The following is a 19,284-nucleotide window of genomic DNA, read 5'->3' on the forward strand; positions in this document are numbered from 1 at the left end:
GTTCCTTTGAATAACTCACTCTTTCTCTCACTGCATTCTTCTGCTGGTTGATGTTCTGATAATTAATCACCTTTGTTCTCCTGTGCTCTGTCCTGTGTTCTTAACTCTTGTACCTGTTCCCAGATCTCAGCACTGTAGCTTTTCCCAGGTTAACTTGAGCTCCTGCAGCTGTTTCATCCCCTGCTCTTGCTGACAGAAATGTTTACGTCCAGGGAAAGGGATCCCAAGAGCTGTGTGTTCCTTGTTCCCCCCATCCTAGACACACTGACTTCCATGTTTATTCTGGAGAGGGACTTTGCACAAGGGCATGTAGTGACAGGACAAGGGGGAGAGGCCTTAAACTGATGAGGGAAGGCTTAGATTAGGTATTAGGAAGAAATTCTTCTTTGTAAGGGTGCTGAGGCCCTGGCACAGGGTGCCCAGAGCAGCTGTGGCTGCCCCATCCCTGGAAGTGTCCAAGGCCAGGTCGGACAGGGCTTGGAGCAACCTGGGATAGTGGAAGGTATCCCTGCTCATGGGCAGGGGGTGGAATTGAGATGAGCTTTTACATCCCTTCCAACCTAAAACATTCCATGATTCTGTGGTTTACCAGCTCACATTCCTGATAACCAGGAATTCCTCCCGCCTCTGCCTGGACTAGGACAGTAGCTGGCTGGGCAGGGGGACAGCCAGAGTCGCCTGGCACCTCAGGAGGCTCCCTTACTTATAAACCATACTGGGGTTTCCCTGGAGCTGAAGCATACAGTGTCCACAGCATTCCCTAGATCCCAGCTTTTTGTGTGCTCTTAAGTATTTTCAAGCCACCTCAATTGCAGGAGAATGGACTCAATGATCCTAACCTGCCCCACAAGTCTTGATTTATCCAGGAGTGTTCTGGAACCCCACTCCTGTGATCATTTCAACAAGATGCTCAGGAAAAACCAGCTACTGCCTTCCCTGGCAAGTTCAGCTCTCCCTGGCACAGTGTCAGAGCCAACAGCTACTGCAGATAAGATCATGAATAGTTAATGTTCTCAGCTACCCAAGCATATTTAAAAATTAACACAAGCCTGGTGCTGATGAGAGTGAAAAACTGGGTCATCAAAGACATGAAAAAACCAGAAAACAATTGCCTTTACCCTCGGGCTTCACTAATGACTGGGTTTTTGTGGAGGATCCTAGTTCTTCCTCGCTTTAATCCTTCAGTGGTTTAATACTGGATGCTTCATTAAAGCACCTTCCCTCCTGCCTGCCAGGTTCTCTTCCACTCCTTCTCTCCTGCAGGAGTTTGTGGCCCCTTTGGATGAGTCTCCAGGCTCATGTGTGATGGTTGGTGCTGTGAGCATGAGCCTGGGCACCGTGGAGTGATGGAGCTGGTGAGCACAGCATGGCAGACACAGGCAGGCAGGGGTGTGTCACCTGGGGAGGTGAGCAGGGGCAGGGTGCTGGGTGAATCCCCCTCTGGGAGCAGCCCCGTGTGTCCCTGGGGTCCCTCCAGACTCCCACTTGGAAAAGTTACCCCCTCATTTGTGGGTTGATGGCTTCACCTTCTGCTAAATTGAGCCCCAAGTCCCTCAGGTCTGTGGCTTAGCAAGGAAATAAGCAAATAGGTGATTTGGAAGGAGAAGACAGTCCTTGGGACCCCCAGCCTTGGGGCCTTTGGGCTCCAATCCCAAGGCAGCCATGGCTGTCACCTGCATTGGGAGCTCCCTGAACTCCAGACTGCTGTTCTCTACACATAGGAAGCTGGAAGATACACAGGGTCCTTTTTCAGAATGAACCCACATATTCATAGGCAGACAGAAGTATAGGGAACAAATAAACTCCAAATCCTAATTGTTATGGCTTTGGCCCTGAAGTGGCTCACTTGGAACACCAGCAGTGGGGGTCACCAGCCCGGAGAGCATCAGCTGCCTCCAGCCAGACATTGGTGGTGTTGAAGCACCGAGTCCCAGCAATGTGGAGCAGATGATGGCAGGAATCGCACAGGGATCTCTGCTGCTGCAGGCGGTGATGGGCATGTGAACATGCCGTGAATGGTCACCTGGGCTTCCCCAGGTGAGAAAAGGGGTGGTTAGCTCCCATTGTGCGTTGGAGATGAGGTTTCCAACACCCTTTAGGAGGATGGGTGAGTTTGTGCCCTCCAGGTTATGGGCACCGAGGGAGGAAGGGAACAGCCCCCCGGAGACCTGGCACACACCAGGCCCTGGGCTCCCACGCAGTGCTTCTTTCTGTGTCTGACTCAACTGGTTCTGGATCTGCTCTGAGCTGACCAGGCTGGAAATGGGATGAAACACAGCACAGCAGAGAAGGGACAACCTCAGAGTATGTCCTTTAATCCAAGGGCCTTTTCCTGCTGTGCCCAGAGGCAGCCCTGGCTGGGGTTGCTATTTGGAGGGCAATGGAGCGCTATTAAGGCCACTGTTTATCTCATTTTCTCCCAATGAGTTACCATTGATCTGCTCTGTGAGGGACATGGCACTGATTGAACCCTGAGTGGTTATTGACAGGCACAGATGCAGGGTCACCCCTGCTTTGCCCCCTCCATCTCCTGGTGATGTTTCAAGTCAGGATTTGTCTCACACAAGGCAGAGCTGGGCTGAGGGAAGAGTTAAAGCTCCATTCCAGGAGCCCTGACCAGAGATCAGAACTCTCATCTCTCTTAAGTCAGGGCTCTGGACTCCAGTTCCTCTCTCTTGGATCAGGGCTCTCATTCCAGCTCATCTCTCTCGGCAAAGGCAGATCTTCTCTGAACAAGATCCTCTTGCACATAACTTGGATGTAACACAGGATAACTGCTCTGCTCATCACTTGGAAGGTTTAATTTCACATTAGGTTTAATACGTCTTCTGAAGACTTATCCATGTCATTCGCCCCAGCAGTTGGAAACATCTCTGCTGTCCTTGCACAGATTTATCACTGGCACCATTTGCCTGATGCTGGATGTTGCAGGAGCATCTATTGAGCAGAGTGCTGTGATTTGTGATTTGCCAAAAGGGATTTTGAGATGCAGAAATAAATGTGCCCTGCTCCATTAATAGCTAGCAGCCTACTGAGAGTATCCCTGGCAGTATGCATGGCTTGGGAAAGGTCTGGCTGAACTGGGTGAGGAGCTGTTCTGTAGAGCAGGACCAATCCTGTCCTGAAATTTTTAATTAAAATAAATGCCCAGGAAAGGGCCAACCATTTGTGCTGTTGCTTCCTGAGCCTCATTCCTGCTAATTAAGCAGTGTGTCAGTGCAAGTGACCCACAGCTAATGCAGCACCCAATTTGCATTTAAATTAAAAACCATATTTTTAAAATAAAGGTTTCATTAAGTCCTGTTTGTCTGTCCAGGCACAGACATTATGAAACCCTTCACTGGTTTTTATTGACTGGCAGCAGTTCTAGGAGCCTGGATAACACAGGAGGTGTCCTCTCTCCCTCAAATGCTCCGACATAGCCAGATCCAGAGAAGTTTTGGCTGAGCCTCTGCTTCCAGAGCTCCGGTGTCCCTGTCCAGGCTGTAAAACCTCGGGACACGGCTTCTGACAGTGAGGGGCTCTCAGTGTCCTTCCAAGTGGGATGTCACTCTTGCATCTGGTGTTTTTCCTCCCTCTGTTGGCACTGCCCACAGCTGCAGAGGTCTGCAGCTCCTTGATGGTGCTGGGCTGGGGCTGTGCCAGTGACTTTTCTGGAGAGGTTTTCCCTCTGCTGCTTCCCAATGCAGCACCTGCCTGAGCCAGTCAGGCTGCCCAAAGCTGCTGCAATGTTCATGAGTGGGATGTATCATGGGTGCCATGACCCTGCGGTGACTTATGCTAAACCAAGTGCCTGGAGGAAGCAGGAACATCCAGCCTGGGAGAGATGAGCGTCAGGCTCTGCATGAGTCTAGCTCCAGAGGGGACAGGGGATTTGCACAGTGTTTGCTCCATGTGGAGGGGGGAACCTCAGACAGACAGCAGGATGTCTTGTTCCCGTGTGGCTTCGTGATGGGGATTACAGGCTTCACGCAGGGTCCCCCCAGACCCTCACACCAAGCGTCTGCCTGCAGCACCCTCCCTGCTGTCAGTCAGATCCCCATTCCAATGCTGGGGGATCCCCAAGGTCCTCAGCGAGAGGGTCTGTGTGAGGGATGGAAGCATTTCTGGTTAATGGGAATCCCTCGCTCAGCAGAGCCCAATAGTGCATTGAAACACTCCGGCAGCACTGCCTCTGTCCCAGGCAGGTCCTCTCAACCATGCTTTAGAGTCATGGTTCTGGTTCTTGTATTCATGTATTCATGTATTCATGCAGCTCATGACGCACAGCCCATATTCAAAAGGGGATCAGATCCTCACTCACTGGGACCTCTCTCTTTCACACTGTCATTTTTTAATTTTAAGTATTGAGGCATAACAGACTCTTAATGAGATCCCGTCTGGGCCATGCCATGCTCTACATGCTTGACACCAGCATTCCCACGGACTGGAGAGGTGCCACTTGGCTCCTCTCTGGGGAGAACCTGTGAGCTTTGGCTGTGCTGGGCAGGTCTCTCCACGGCAGCTCCATTGATGGGATTTGAATTGTGGTGGGCAAAACTGAATTACAGAGCAGGGGCTCAGATTACATGTGGAGGACATGTAATAAACACCCATAAATCCAGTGCCCTTGTTACAGGAAGATCAGGCCAGCCTCATCCATGCAGGTCTCTCAGCAGCTTGAGCCCTGCCATACTGCGGTATAAGCAGTGACGTGTCTCCCCGCTCCTGCATTTGGGGGAAAGGGGGCTCTGGAGACTGCTACCAGCCCCAGTTGCTGCACCCTGCTCAGCTCTCACGACTGTGCTGAGGTCCAAGGGCTGCCAGTGCTGCCAGCTAAAATGTGTTCCCTTTTCCCCTGGTGTCACCAGAGCTGTCCCCATGGGGATGGTAGCCCCTCTTGGTAGCAGGTGCCTGAATCCTTGCTGTGAGCTCCTGGGCTGCAGACCCCTGGTTGTTGAGCTGGCACAACCTCATGGAGCCCAGCTCCTCTGGATACCTTTCATCTCTCGAACATCATCAGACATCTTCTGGCTTGTTTTCATGGAGACTGAAGTAGCAGCATCTGGCCTGGCTCCATCCCCCTCTGCAGCCAGCTCTGCAGCAGCCATGCCACGTGTGACCCTGGTGTCTGGCTTCCCCCATGCCCTGTGCCTGCTGTGGGCTCATGGCACCAGGTCCTCTCCTGACAGATGTGGAACATTACTTGCCTAATGCACAATGGTGCCTTTCCCTCCGCTGGGCTCCACGGCCATGGAGCTGGCAAGTTGCTGAGCTGGCTGAGGCAACACAGGGGTCCTCTCATCCTCCCTGTGTCCCCATCCCAAAGCTGAGCCCCCAACGGTGGCCGACATGCCCCATGGGCAGTGGCACCTGGCTCCCTGCTGCAGTCCTGCCCTCCCTTTCAGCCTCTGCTTGGGTCTGACTGTTCTGATTTCTTGCTCCTGGTTAAGGAACACGAGGTTTTTGACAGCTGCCTTTGCTGTTATTCTTCCCTTAATGTTGTTGTTGTTTTGTGTTACCATCAAATTGCATCGTCTTAAAGTCCTTCCCATCCTGTCAGATGCAGATGAGGCACATGAAGGGCTGAGTAATCTCCTGGCTCTGTCTGGGGAAATTGCCTTTTATTATTGATAAGGCAGCGCTGCCTTTGGAGGATGCGACTCCGCTGTGAGCTGGAGCAGTAGCTGGGGAGCAACACTCGGCCCTGCTGGTGCCAGCAGGTGCTCCCAGCCTGCCCCTGGCCTCATCAGGTGGGGAAAAGAGCCAAGCAATGCTGCAGCAAGGTGGGTCTGAGGCTGGGAAACTCTTGGCAGGCACCTCTCCTGGAAGAGAAGCCTGCTGCAGGAAAGGGGCTGATCCTGCTTGGAGCATCCCAGTTTCTCCTCCTGTGCCTCCCACGGAGCAGGGCATCCACCTTCCCACTTTGTGCTTGTCCCCATTGCAGGCGGGTAGTGTGGCACCTGCAAGCACATGTCCACCTTGGCTCAAAGACAAGCCCTGCGAGGATGGAACAGTGGGCAGGGAAAATGTGCCATCCTGGCTGATTTGGGCTGGGGGCTGCTGTGGACACAGGTGAGCCATGCATGTCCACGTCCAAGCTCCCATTCCATTCAATCCCCTTGGGTCCTAGTGGGGCATCGGGGGAAAGAAATCTGGGTCACAGCAAAAACTCTCTCTCTGAACATTAAATATTTATGTGTGTTTACTGTGTGCTCCTGCTCCTGGCTGCAGAGGAGGGGCTGCAGTGCTCAGAGCAGCAAGTGCCCGCACACGTGTTGCGAAGTGAAGGGATAGGTGTGACGAGGTGGCCACGGGTCCCTCGGCCATGGGTGGCCCAGACATGACTGGCCCTGGCCCTGGCTCTGGCTCTTGTGCCCATGGCTCTGCTGTTGCTCTCAGACGGCCTTGGTTTGTTCCCACCCAAAATTGGCACTAGCTAATGGCCCAATGGGGTAATTGGTCCCAGGAGCTGGAGGTGGAAGAAAAGGGTAGAGGGTGCTGGCTGGGAAGGCAGCATACAGGGGAAGGACACTGCTCCTCTGAGCACTAGTATCCCCTTTCTAGGGTGGATCTTGAGCTTCATGAACAGTCCCACCTTTGCAAAGTGATTGACACTTCCCATGATATGCTAAAAATTCCTTGGCACCAGAACGGTTCCTGCAGCGTGGTTCAGCTGGAGTGAGCTGTTCCTACCCCCAAAGCTCCATACAACAGACCAGGCACTGCTGGACTGCTGCAGAACAAGAGGAGCAGGGCAGACCCCGCTCCCAGGTGTGGGAAGTGGCAGCCCAGAGATCCATGAGGCACAGGGCAGGTGGTTCATTCCAGGATGCAGCTTTACAGGAGGTGCCTGGATCTTCCCATACACATTTATAACCTCCCTTGCCACATAAGAGCGTGGCCAATGCTCAGAGGTTCGTTTAGCCTTTCTCTCAGGCAGCCACACAGGGATCTGCCAGCGGTGGGTACATGGATGGCACCCCTGGTGCTGGTGCTGCATCCTGGGACCCTCCACCAGGACCTGCTGCCACCACTGGAACATGTCACAAACTGTGTTAACCCTGCTTTGTGGGTGCTGTGGAGCAGGACAGACTGATGGTCTCTTGAGTTCAGTATCCAGCTGCCCAAACAGGATCCGGTTGTGGATCCAGGCTCTTTGCAGCACTGAGTTCACTGTGCTTCCATGAAGGTTGTTCCATTGGCGTGGGACTCCTCCCCTGCCTGGCTTGCTTGTGGAAGTCCAAACTCCAAGGTGGCCCATATCCCAGTGGTGCTGTGAGCACAGCCCCCAGGCTGGGAAGGGGCTGAGGGCTCTGTGCTAGCGCTCTTTGGTGATGAATTGGGCAGAAAACTGCCGAGTCAACACAAGCCCAGCAAAACACTCTTGTTGGAAGCCACCATAGCAAGCACTACTATATTTGCTGATAAATCTGATTTTTAAATGAGCTGCACGGCAGGCTGGTAAATAATGCATCTTGTAAATGAAGAGAGCTGGAACCAGGCTGGAACGAGCAGCCGGTGCTGCAGGTACAGCAAGTCCTGCACAGCAGGAAGAGCAGTGGCAGCAGTTCTTGGGAGCACATTCCCTGCACTGCTTCTCAAATTGCTTTCTAAAGTCTTCAGTTCCCACAGCACACTCCATGAGCTTTTCCCATAAGCATAAATCCAGGAGTAGCATTGATGAGAAAAAAAAGGTTTTACATGTATCAACTTCAGAGAGCAGTAGGGAAAGCAGCAGGCTCTTGAGGCAACAGCCCTTGGGAGAGATGGATCTTTCTCATTTCAGGAGCATTTGCAGCCACATCAGACCCATCCTGGTGGGCTTCTTGCTCCAGATCCTGGCAAACAGCTTTTCCTAGCCCCTTACCACCAAGACTTGAGTAGAACAGACTGTTAATGACTATTAAAAGTCCCAGGAGCTGCACAGTACTGTGTGCTTCCTACCTGCCTGGAACAGATGGGGCAGAAATTCCTTGAGGTTTCGGATGCATGTGGCTTTGCACTGGATAAAACTCCCTGTTACCTCCAGCTTTTTATGGGCAAGCCCAGTCCTGAGGGGGCTGTGCTGGGGGAAGTCTGTCCGGGGTGCAGCCCTGGGAACAGTGCTGTGATCTGAAGGGTGAGAGCTTCAAATCACCGTGGCTGATCAGCCTTGAAAATCACTTGTGCTGAGGACTGTCACTGGCTGCTCGTGGCACATCCCTGTGCACGTGCTAGCCATACAGAGCCCCAAAGTTGTCCTCTTTGGGTTCCAGCTCCTTCACAGATGCTTCAGGTTTCTTTGGGCACAGCAGCCAGAGAAGAGACCAGTGCAAGGGAAGGATTTGGAGTCAGAAAGTACTTGGACTGCATAGCAGCTGGAGCGCTGCCTCATGAAAAGGTTTCCTCAGGGCTGCAGGGGAGTAAATCCGGGGCAGATCCCAGTTCGTTTTGTGAGTCCTGTCACCAACACATCTGGTGGGGACCCGGGACCTTCTGCAAAGCAGGAGCACTGGGACAGAGCAACACCATTGCAAACACCCCAGGGGTGGGGCTGGGGCTTGGTGGTTTGGTGGCAAAGCTCCAGCAACCATGGCTTCCCAGGAAGGCTGCTGCCCATCTCTGGAACAGGCACTTGCACAGGCTGCTCAGAGAAGTTGTGGCTGCCCCATCCCTGGAAGTGCTCAAGGCTAAGTCGGACGCAGCTTGGAGCAACCTGGTCTAACAGAAGGTGTCCCTTCTCATGGCAGCGGGTGGAATGGGATGAGCTTGGAGGTGCTTGCAGCGCAAACCGTCCTGTGATTTCATGATCTTTGGGCAGGCTGCAAGGAGCAGAGCTGGCGGGTGATGAATTATGTGCTATCGGAAGCAATTAGTGGTCAGCAAAGTGTCATGAGGCAGCCTGAGGAGCCCGCAGGAGAGATGTGGAACCAGTACAATGGGCTCCTTGAACACTGCTGAATGTGTAGGGAATAGTTAATGGCTAATTAAAATTCTGGATGATTTCCAAGAGCAAACAAAAGACGATAGTCAAGGTGCTTGTGAACTGTTGCTAAAAGACAAATTCTTCATTGCCAATCCAGCTACCATCCTTGTTCAGTTCAACTCTGCAGCAGATCTTCCACAAAGGTAATTTTCTGCTTCTCTGGCTTAATTCTATTCGTCTTTTAGAGGGTAATTAGCATCACTTGGTGTTCTTTTATGCCCAACTAATTGCACCTTGTTTCAGGAGTGAAAGTTAATGCCTTTCCATGTAGGTTAGCGCAGCAATTTATGATGAAGGCTGAGGCCAGGCAGAGGTGGGGACCAGGGGCACCACTGCTGCTGCTGCTGCTGCTGCTGCTGCTGCTGCCACAAGCCTGGTGCTTGCCCCAGGGCAAAGATTCCCCAGTTTTCATTTGAGCTGTTCGTGGATGCTGTGGCTGGCAGCAGTGAGCCCACAGTACCAGCGGCTGCCTCTGTTACTCAGCAATGGTCAGAAGGGTGCAGGACAGACCTGATTGCGCCAGGCAGTGTGTGGCAGCAGAAGGGTGCCAAGGGCACACCATGGTCACACGTGGCTTCAGAGTCGGCTGTCACCTGTCACACAGCCAGAGGGGCTCATCCAGGACCAGCTCTGGTGCCACCAGAGAGGCAGAAGGGGCTGGATGTGGCTGTGGGGCACTGGCATGACCCTACCAGGAAGTCCTCCTCTGGGATAGTCCCTTTATGGTGATATCTGAGGGTCAAGACTCCTGCTACAGCAGCATTTATCAAATTGCTCTTTGGAGTTTGAGTTGGAAGTGACTTTAAAGCTCGTCTCATTCCATGCCTGCAGGGAGCAGGGACACCTTCCACTAGACCAGGTTTCTTCACCCTAGTGTTGAAGACTTGCAGGGATGGGGCACTTCCAGGACGGCTGTTTGACTTCCTTCCCCTGCAATGGCAAAGGCCTTTTCTGGGGCTCCTGTGCTGAAATCACACCCTGGCCAAACCCAACACCAATGACTCTGGGGCAAAGGTCTGGACTTTTTCCGGGCTGCCATCAGCAGAGCTCAGCCAGCAAACAGTGCCCAGCAAATGGCAACCAGACACTGTGTTTGGAGGCCTCATTTATGGAGCTGCTGATGCGGCATCAGAGATTTTGATAACGTCAAGGACTAGAAAGTAAATGCTTTCACTATAAATCTTGTCTGCTTTAAAAGTAGGTTATACTTTCAAAGCGGTTTAGTTCTTAGGATTTAATATTTCGATGTCAATTGTAAGACAAGTAATTGGATGGGGAGAAGGTTGCTACTGGAACCTGAGATTAAAGGCAGGATTTTTTAATACCGTGTTTTGTGCGGGTGGGTGTTTTTGTTCACTGCAAACGTGACTCAACCACCCTCTGGGGAAGAACCTTTACCTAATATCCAGCCTAAACCTCTCTGCACCCATGGAATGGCCCTGGCAGAGGAGACCACTCTCCCAGCACCTGCCATGCCCAAGGTACTCATCCACAGAGTGGAGTGTCTGGAGGGAGCTGCTCCAGACCTGGGCTTAATCCTCCCTGTGAGTGGGTTGTTTTAATCTCACTGAGCAGTTTATATTGAGGTAGTATCAATAGATCGATATATCAAAATATATAATAGCTCTTTCTGCCCATGCTGGGAGATACTTGGGCTGCTCCTAGCAACAACTCTCCCTCTTCCTGCCCTCACTCACCTCTTCCTGCCTAGGGAAGGAGATTCCCACATCCCATGAGCAACATTTCCCTGGTCTGTCCCTTTCCAAATCGCAAGCTGCACTACTGTGAGCTGGCATCAAGTCTCTGAGGTGAGCACGAGCTGGCTGAACCCAAGCCCTCCCTGTGGGGCCACAACCCCAGAGCCCCTGGACATGGAGCATAGGGATGAAGTGACACTGGTGGAAGTCCTGGGGCACTCTCTGGGGAATTGCTTTCCCTGTGCCATGCTCTCACCCGAGGCATGTTAGAACCCTGCAGCCCTGTCCCAGAGCCCCATGCCCAGACTGGCTGAGCTGAGAGGAAAACGGGCTTGGTTTAATGACAAGACTTTGATATTCCAGCCCTAACCCTTCTGTAAACCAGAGGCTGCTGGACAGGTGAGCTGGGTTCCTGTGCTTAATGTAGATTGATAGCAGATCAGCTTTTCTCTCTTAATTTGCTTATGACCTAGAGAATTAGCAGAGAGGATCTGTTATCCTGCCAGTGCACTAATGACTCTGGCAAGAGAAGGGCTCCCTAGGGAAGCAGTGGTATTTGCTAACCTTTCCCCAGTTTGCTTTACATAATAGCACACTCCTCCAAATGTCCTCGGCGTGACTGGCCATTCCCCTCCACCTGCACATGCCTTGATATTTCACTTTTTAAATTTCCAGACTACTGCACAGTAAGAAAAGGTGCTGAATGCTTAGTGTCATTCATCTTCCCTCTCCCTTCAGAGGCTATTCTTAGCCATGCCATCAGTTTAACAGTTCAAAGGGAGGTAGTTTTTCTTTCCAAGGTCCCTAAAGACTTCCTGTATCCATACGTCCAGCTAGAAAAGAAAAACAACCTGAATCTGCCTTCCAGTCTGCCCTTCAGCTCACTGGTTTTCTCCAAAATGGGTTGCAAGGCTGGGAGCATAGCGGGGACCCTCACCAGGGGCATTTCTGAAGGCAGTGGGACAGCTGAGCACACGGTGTGCTGAGGATCAGGCAGGACATTCCAATGGCACATCATTCCAATGAGTGTCACTGCAAAGTATCATGGAGCAGCCCTGGAGAAAAGGACCTGGGGGTGCTTGTGGGTGAGAGCTGGACATGCCCTGGCCACCTGTGCTGGGACCCAGAAACCCCCCTAGTCCTGGGCTGATCGCACAGGGTGGGCAGCAGGGGAGGGGGGATTCTGTCCTGTTCGGGTGAGACCCCACGTGCAGAGCTGCCTCCAGCTCTGGGGACCAAAATCAGTAAGACATGGGCCTGCTGGAACAAGTCCAGAGGAGGCCACGGAAATACTCCAAGGGCTGCAGCCCCTTCGCTCTGGAGACAGGATGGGGGAGCTGAGGGTGTTCAGCCTGGAGAAAAAAAGGCTCCAGGGAGACTTTAGAGCCCCTTCCAGTGCCTAAAGCAGCTCAAAGACAGGGAGGGATTTGGGACAAGGACCCAGAGTGACAGGACAAGGGGGAATGGTTTTCCACTGCCAGAGGGCAGGATTAGATGGGATATTGGGAAGGAATTCTTGGCTGTGAGGGTGCTGAGGCCCTGGCACAGGTTGCCCAGAGCAGCTGTGGCTGCCCCATCCCTGGAGGTGTCCAAGGCCAGATTGGACGGGGCTTGGAGCAACCTGGGAGAGTGGAAGGTGTCCCTGCTCATGGCAGGGGGTGGAACAAGATGAGCTTTAAAGTCCCTTCCAACCCAAACCATTCTGTAATTCCATGATAATAAAAAATGACTTCTGGCTTTACTTGTGAAAGGAAATGTGAAAATCCTGTGATATTTCAAGACACCTTGACTTTAGTCATCTTGAGGACAAAATCAGTGGCTACCCAGGCTATGAGTGTTAGATTTTTTTTCAACACAGTGTGTTTTGGTTGGGTTTTTTTTTTGTTTGTTTTTGTTTGTTTGCTTGTTTGTTGGGGTTTTTTTTTATTAATAATAGTCTTAACCTTTTGCATGTGTGATTTCCTGCACTGCTGAAATACCTTTCCAGGAAAAAAAATGTCCCTGTTCAGCTGAGCGCAAACAGGTAATGCTGAGCTCTTCTGCATTATGTTAAGTACTTTTGGTAATTCAAGAATAAACCTAAACTGGGGCAGGAGAGCAGGTTACCCAGCAAGTGCTGGAAAAGAAGTGGAGTCTCATAATCTGCAGTCATGAGACCAGGAATTCAATTAGAAATTGTACCATCGCAATTGTTTGGGCACGACTTCATGTTCCCAAGCTGTGCAGGTTAATGCACAGCCAGAGAGCAAAAGCTGTCATGCCTGCACAAATCTGGAAGTAAATAAAACTTGGTTCTGGTCTATTTTTAGTTTTTGCTTTGCAGAAGCCATACCAGCACCATCAGAGGTTATGGCAGGAGCTGGCAGCCCCCTTGTGCTCACAGGTGCACTGGGGGATGTGGAGGTGTTCCCCCAGCCCCTCTACCTTTACTCGTGTGGCTGCTTGTTCACTACAAGAGTGAAGTCCATGTGTGTGTCTTCACCTGCTGCTTGTGCCTGGATCCCACATGGCATCCATCAGCATCTCCCAGCTGCTGTGTCCTGGCATGGGAGCCTGGGGCAGCCAGGCTGCTGAGGATGGTCCACAGGCATCATCCTCTGCACAGTCTTCCATTGCTGGGTTTTTACCCACTAATCAGGCAGGTATTATTCTCAGTGAGTTCCATCCCATCTCTCCAAGAGGGCTGTGGGGCATCCAGCTATGGAACAAAATGGGTGATTCCTTTTAGTGCTCTCAGAGATAAGAGCCTGTGAGCAGCACAGAGCCTCACTTAGAAAGGATGAAACCATTCACTGAAGTTAGAAGAGTGTGAAGGAAGGTAAGAAGCTAAAATGAGAATAAAATAAAAGTAGGAGACAGAGCACAGATGAGTGATCAGCATAAATTAATTAGCTTTTCAGACACAGGCAATGGGACTGGAAGCAGGAGCCCAAAAGGCAGAGTGCAATTGCTAGTGGTGAACCAGAGAAAATGGAAGGTAATTCTCCTTCTCCACCGGTCATTGCAGAGTGGGAATTGCTTCCTGTCTGCTGAGAAGCAGAGACCAGCATTGCTCCTCTGCTTGGAAATGGCCCTGCCTAATGTCCCAGTGCCCATGGATTGAGCTCAGTGCCTTGTGAGGAGACACGTGCTGCAGGAGGCAGCTGGCTGGAGCCCGTGGCTGTGGGATCCTCTGCCCCAGCACTGTCGGACTCATTGGTGGAAGGGGCGCAGCTGATGGGCCTTCCTCAGAGCTGGTCCATGGCAAACCCTCCTCCAGGAATGCAGCACTCACAGCTGTGCTCCACCCAGATAGGACAAAACAATGATAAATTAATTAAATGAATTAACTAATTACAAATGCACCAGCCCAGGCTCCTGCTCCGCCCACTCCCAAGCAGCCATTCTCCCCCATGTTAAGTACCCAGAGGTGGGAGCTGTACAAACGGGGATGATGAATGGAGTTTGTCCAAGCTGCCACTGTCACTTCATGTGACAGGTGTGTGCAGACACTGCTCTCAGCCCTACAGCCTCCTTGCACACCCACCACTCACCATGTCCCACCCAGGAATCAGTGCATTCCTCACTCTGACAGCCCGGTCCAAGTGCCAGCAGATGCAGCTATTGCTGTTGCATGCTGCCATTTAGGAGTGTTTTTACTTCTACAAATTCTTGACATTAAAAGCCCATAATTAAGATAATTAGAACAAAGACATTTGCCTTCTAATCAGTATATATTCAATAAGATGTTTTAATTTACAGGCAAAAGTTCTGAACTTATTTAAATAATGTTATCTATATTGACAGCACACTATAGAGATCTGACTCATTTAGGGTATTTATGATATTCATTTCTTTTTTAAACCCTTTCAATTTGATGAACACACATCAAACCTCCAGGAAATGACAGAGTAGCTCCTCAGGGAAGCCAGGACTGAGATGTGGCCATGGCAGAGCTGTGTTGGTGGTGGCTGGGATTGCCATGGGGAGGCTCTAAACAGAGCTACAGCTTGGTCAAGGCACTGCAGTGATCCTGGAATCATAGAATACTGAACTGGAAAGGATCCACAAGAATCATCGAGTTCAGCTCCTGGCCCTACAGAGGACAATCCCAAAATCCTACCATCTGCCTGAGAGCATCGTCCAAATGCTCCTTGAGTTCTCTCAGGCTTCAGGCTGTGACTGCTTCCCTGGGGAGCCTGGTCCGTGTCCATGATACTCTACAGCATGAGTTTCAGTGGCCTCAGATCTCTCCAGAACACTCAAGAGAGAGATTCTGCCTCTGGGAAGTGATTTCTCACTTCACTGTGTCAGAGGCTGTTCAAAATAGCTGCTGTCAGCATCCCAGAGTTCCTGTGTGCCAGCAGTGGGGTGGAGGTTGGAAGGGGCTGGCTGCTCATCCTGCCAAAGGAGCTGGAGTATCTCCCATGTTCTCTGCATTGCTCTCTTTCCCTGGTCCCTGGGGCAGCCTCACAAGCAACTATCCTTGCCCTGCTCCAGCAGGTGCAGGATACTCCTGCCTGGTTGTGCCTCCATTTCATCTGTGCCTCCATCCTGCCCGCACCTTCATCCCTCCCATGTCTCCATCCCGCCCATGTCTCTGTCCCGCCAGACATGGTTTTACAGAACAGGCAGCAGCAACAGCAGACCTTGCTCCTCCTCTAGACCCAGAGACTGCCTTTCCCCCCCAACAATGTCTTTGGGAAGGTTTTTTGCACTGACATTGTCCCCGGGAGTGGTGGTGTGACCCCAGTATTGGGTGCACAGTGCCACCTGCCAGGACAGTGCCTGCAGCCAGGCTCCTGCCAAGGACAGGGATAGGGAGGGTGGTGTCACCGATGTCCCTGTGTTGGCTGCCGGGTAACGAGTGTCTGCGCTGCTTCACCTGACAGTGCTCCAGAACACAATGCACCTTCCCTCAAGAGCTGGATGCAGCTGGCAGCCCTTCATTTCTCAGGCTTAAAAATAGTCACAGGCATTATAAACAACCTTGCATGGAACACAACAGAAAACTTGTTTTTCATCCTCTCTGTGCTCTTTGTGGGAACAAATGCTCTTATCTCCTTTCTGTGCTTGGTAGACTGCTCTGTGCAGGAGACGAACATGAACAATACAGCACATCCAGCACCCGGCCTTGTGTAAAGGAAATGATCTACTTATTTATTTCTGCTTCTGCAATGCTCCAAGTTCTTCAGGGGAACCAGGATGAAGCAGCAGCTCAGCAGCCACTGGAGAATTGCTTGGAGTCTTGTACCCACCAGGCTCTGAGCTTTCAAAAAAAAATCTGCTCACAGAGGACAGACTTTGGCTCTTTCTCAAGAGCTCCTTCCAAATCCAAGCTCTGTCTGGCAAACTCACGTTAATAAACACTTGCACATTAACAGTTATGAAGTTTTTATCTTTTGCTAAAAAGGTATGAATTATGCAGCAGGGAAGTACATGAGTTAGTGGTGTGTAAAGTGCTCGGAGCAGCCCACGGATCTGCTGTGCGGAGGTGCCTCAAGCCCTGGGGTTCTCCTGCCTCTGCCAGGCCCATTCGGGCTGTCAGCAAGTCTGCGCACGGGCTCCTGTCCCGATTTGGTGCATGCCGGTTCCCAGGCTGGCCTGGGAAGTCTGTGAGCATGTCTGGCTCTACTCTCCCTGGGAAAGACACACCTGCCAGCGCTGGCCCTGCCCTTGCCGTGCCACCAGCTTCACCACATCGGACTTTCCCCACATAGAGGAGATAGTGAAATCCAGAGCCACATTACTTTGCTGTAATAAGGCATTTTCTGTAATCCTTCAGAGCCCTCCCTTCACTGCCAAAGGGGAAAGCTCTTGGTGGTGGCTTTAAGCCTGGCAATAGGTTTGGTTTTTGTGGACCTGACCATACGGGGCTGGATGGTAAATCCCACCCACGTGCCGCAGCTATGGCAGCCTTGCCTTCCTGACCTTGTTCCCTAAATCAGCTGCTATTTAGGCTTTGTTTAAAGCTCTGCTTAATGAACTGAGTCTTGCATGTAAAGGTTCTTATTTATTATTTCGCAGATGAGGGTCTGTTAAATTTCAGTTGGAAATGAGTTGTGGGAAGATCAGGCTCTTTGCAGAAGCTTCCTCCTAAAACAATGGGACAGGAGCAGGGAGATGGAACTCATGCACCCCACAGCATTGCCCTGGAAATGAGAGACAGCAATTAACAAAATTAACTTCATAGAATCATGGAATGGTTTGGACTGGAAGGTCCCTTAAAGCTCATTCCCCCACCCCTGCCATGGGCAGGGACTCCTTTCCCAGGCCAGGTTGCTCAGCACCATACAGGGCTCTGTGCCACAGCTCCCAGGTCCTGTTGTACCATTCACACCCATGCTGCTCTCCTGCTTTATGTACCCAGTAAATCCTGAAAGACTTCCTGTCTTTCTTCTCTTCCTTCTCTCCATACGCAGCCCCTGAACAGCCACCTGTTTGCCTGCTGCTCTGTATTAAATTTTTACTGGTGTAATGTATATTTTGACAAGGATTGTGAAGGTTCAAGGGTGACAGAGATATTAATTGTCACACTGAATTTTCCACTCATTACCAGGACAAATCTTCCCACAAAATAATTCACAAGTGAAAGAGATGCTGAGGAAACTATTTCTCCAGAGCCCGAATAGTGTCCAGGCTCTGGTGAGCTGAAGGAGAGAGCTGCAAATAAGCAACAGGCAAACAGTTTGACATAGTTTTATTTTCCCTCAGCACCACTATAATCTATGAGCCATAACAGGCAGATCTTTCCAAAAGCTGTAAGAGCTCATTAATATTCATGCTGTTTAATCATGAGGCAGCAATGGTGCAGCAGTGATAATACTCAATGAGTTTTGATGCACTGAGCTCACATCCCTAGAGGTTCCAGCCCTGTCAGCTGGGCTGCTAGGTGATGGACAAGATACTCAGCTCCTCTTGTCTCACTCAGGCTTGTCTCCCACCAATCCAGCCATTGCTGTTTTCCATCAGTCTGCATCTCTAAGCCAGAGGCTGTGCTCTGGGAAAAACCCCACTGCTGTGTTTAGCCATGCAAGCCAATCCTCGGAAGCTGCTTCATGGCACCAGACTGCATTCAACATGAACCTGCAGTTAATTACATGTTCTTGCTAAAATAGTTGAGTAGCCTACATTCAGTAATTGCATCCTAATGAATTTACGTGCCAGCTTGTTACATGCAACTTTGGTGTTCTGTAAATACCAAATTAAGTTCATCATTCAATCTTGAGGCACTTGAGGCACAGATACTCCACAACCAACCTCCCGAGTGGAGAAGGCTGGGCTTATGACCTTGGAGATCTTTTCCAAATTTAATGATTCTATGATTCTATTCTATAGTTATTCCAGGAGCTCAGTGCCAGACCTTGCCAGGGATGGATTTGTGCTCCGCTGGGCAAAGAGTGGGATGTGGCTCTAGTGCCAGACCAGTGCTGGGCATCCCCTGCCACCAGCCGCAGCTGCTGGAAAACACTGCTGATGTTCTGCCAGTCCATGGAAGGGGCTCCTGGAGAGTCAGAGAAGAAACTACAAAACCATAAATTAACCCGGAGAAAAGTGAAATCCTATTGACTTCAGTGAGAGTTAAAAGCAGACAGTTCTGTTAACTATTAATTGTTATAATTGAACAAGATTAGAAGCCCAACCTGTGCTCTTAGGAAGAAAACTGAAGCTTCTACAAAAGCTACCAAAAGGATGCCACGCTCCCATAATGGCTCCTTACAGGACATTACTTATTGTCAACATTTCTCATGTTTGCTACCAAAATACCAACTACAGCTCCCTACAAAAGTGTGCATGTTAGTTAACCTCATTAAATCCCAAAGGATTAGTCAGCTGTTCCTCAAAGTTATGTGGCTTGAAAAGTGATTTTCTAATATGCAAACTTCAAAGGAATTTTGAAATCCTGCAGCGTAAGCGAGACAGACAAATGCTAATCCACTGGAGTGCTGCTTAATGGCCTGTTTAATTTTTGTCTTGCTTGGTCCCTGTAAGCAGCTGGACACGAAGGCTGCCTGTGATAAACAGGGGTTCAGCTTCCTCTTGTACCACCCCACTCATTGAACACAAATTCCTCTTCCACATGGATGACAGTGCATGCAGGTATCCATGGCCATGTTCCTGTGTCCTTTCCCCAACCTATGGCTATGCACGGACACAAACCCACCTCGGGAGGGACTCCCCAGGCCTGCTGGTGGGTGATCACAGACTCCTAGAATGGTTTGGGTTGGAAGGGACTTCAAGCTTCATTGCAAACCCTCTGCCATGGGCAGGAACCTCTACCACTATCTCAGGTTGCTCCAAGCCATGTACAACCTGGCTTTGGACACTTCCAGGGATGGGGCAGCCACAGCTTCTCTGGGCTACCTGTGCAGGGCCTCAGCACCCTCACAAGGAAGAAATTCTTCCTAATGTCTAACCTAATTGTTTCCTGTTTTAGTTAGTGTTAGGGAGCACAGGGAGTCTGTGCCTGCCCAGTGTATCATGTGGAATTGGGAACCCACCATTGCACAGACTTGGTGGGGACTACCCTGACTCAAATAAATAATGCTATTAACTGTGAAGTAATGAAGGAATTAAACACACTGCATTTTGAGGGCACAAAGAACTGAAACCCACAAATTAATTAAGGTTCACAGCCCCCCTGTGAGACACAGAGGAAAT

Source organism: Coloeus monedula (genome assembly GCF_965178545.1).
Source record: "Coloeus monedula genome assembly, chromosome: 23".
Classification (NCBI taxonomy): domain Eukaryota; kingdom Metazoa; phylum Chordata; class Aves; order Passeriformes; family Corvidae; genus Coloeus; species Coloeus monedula.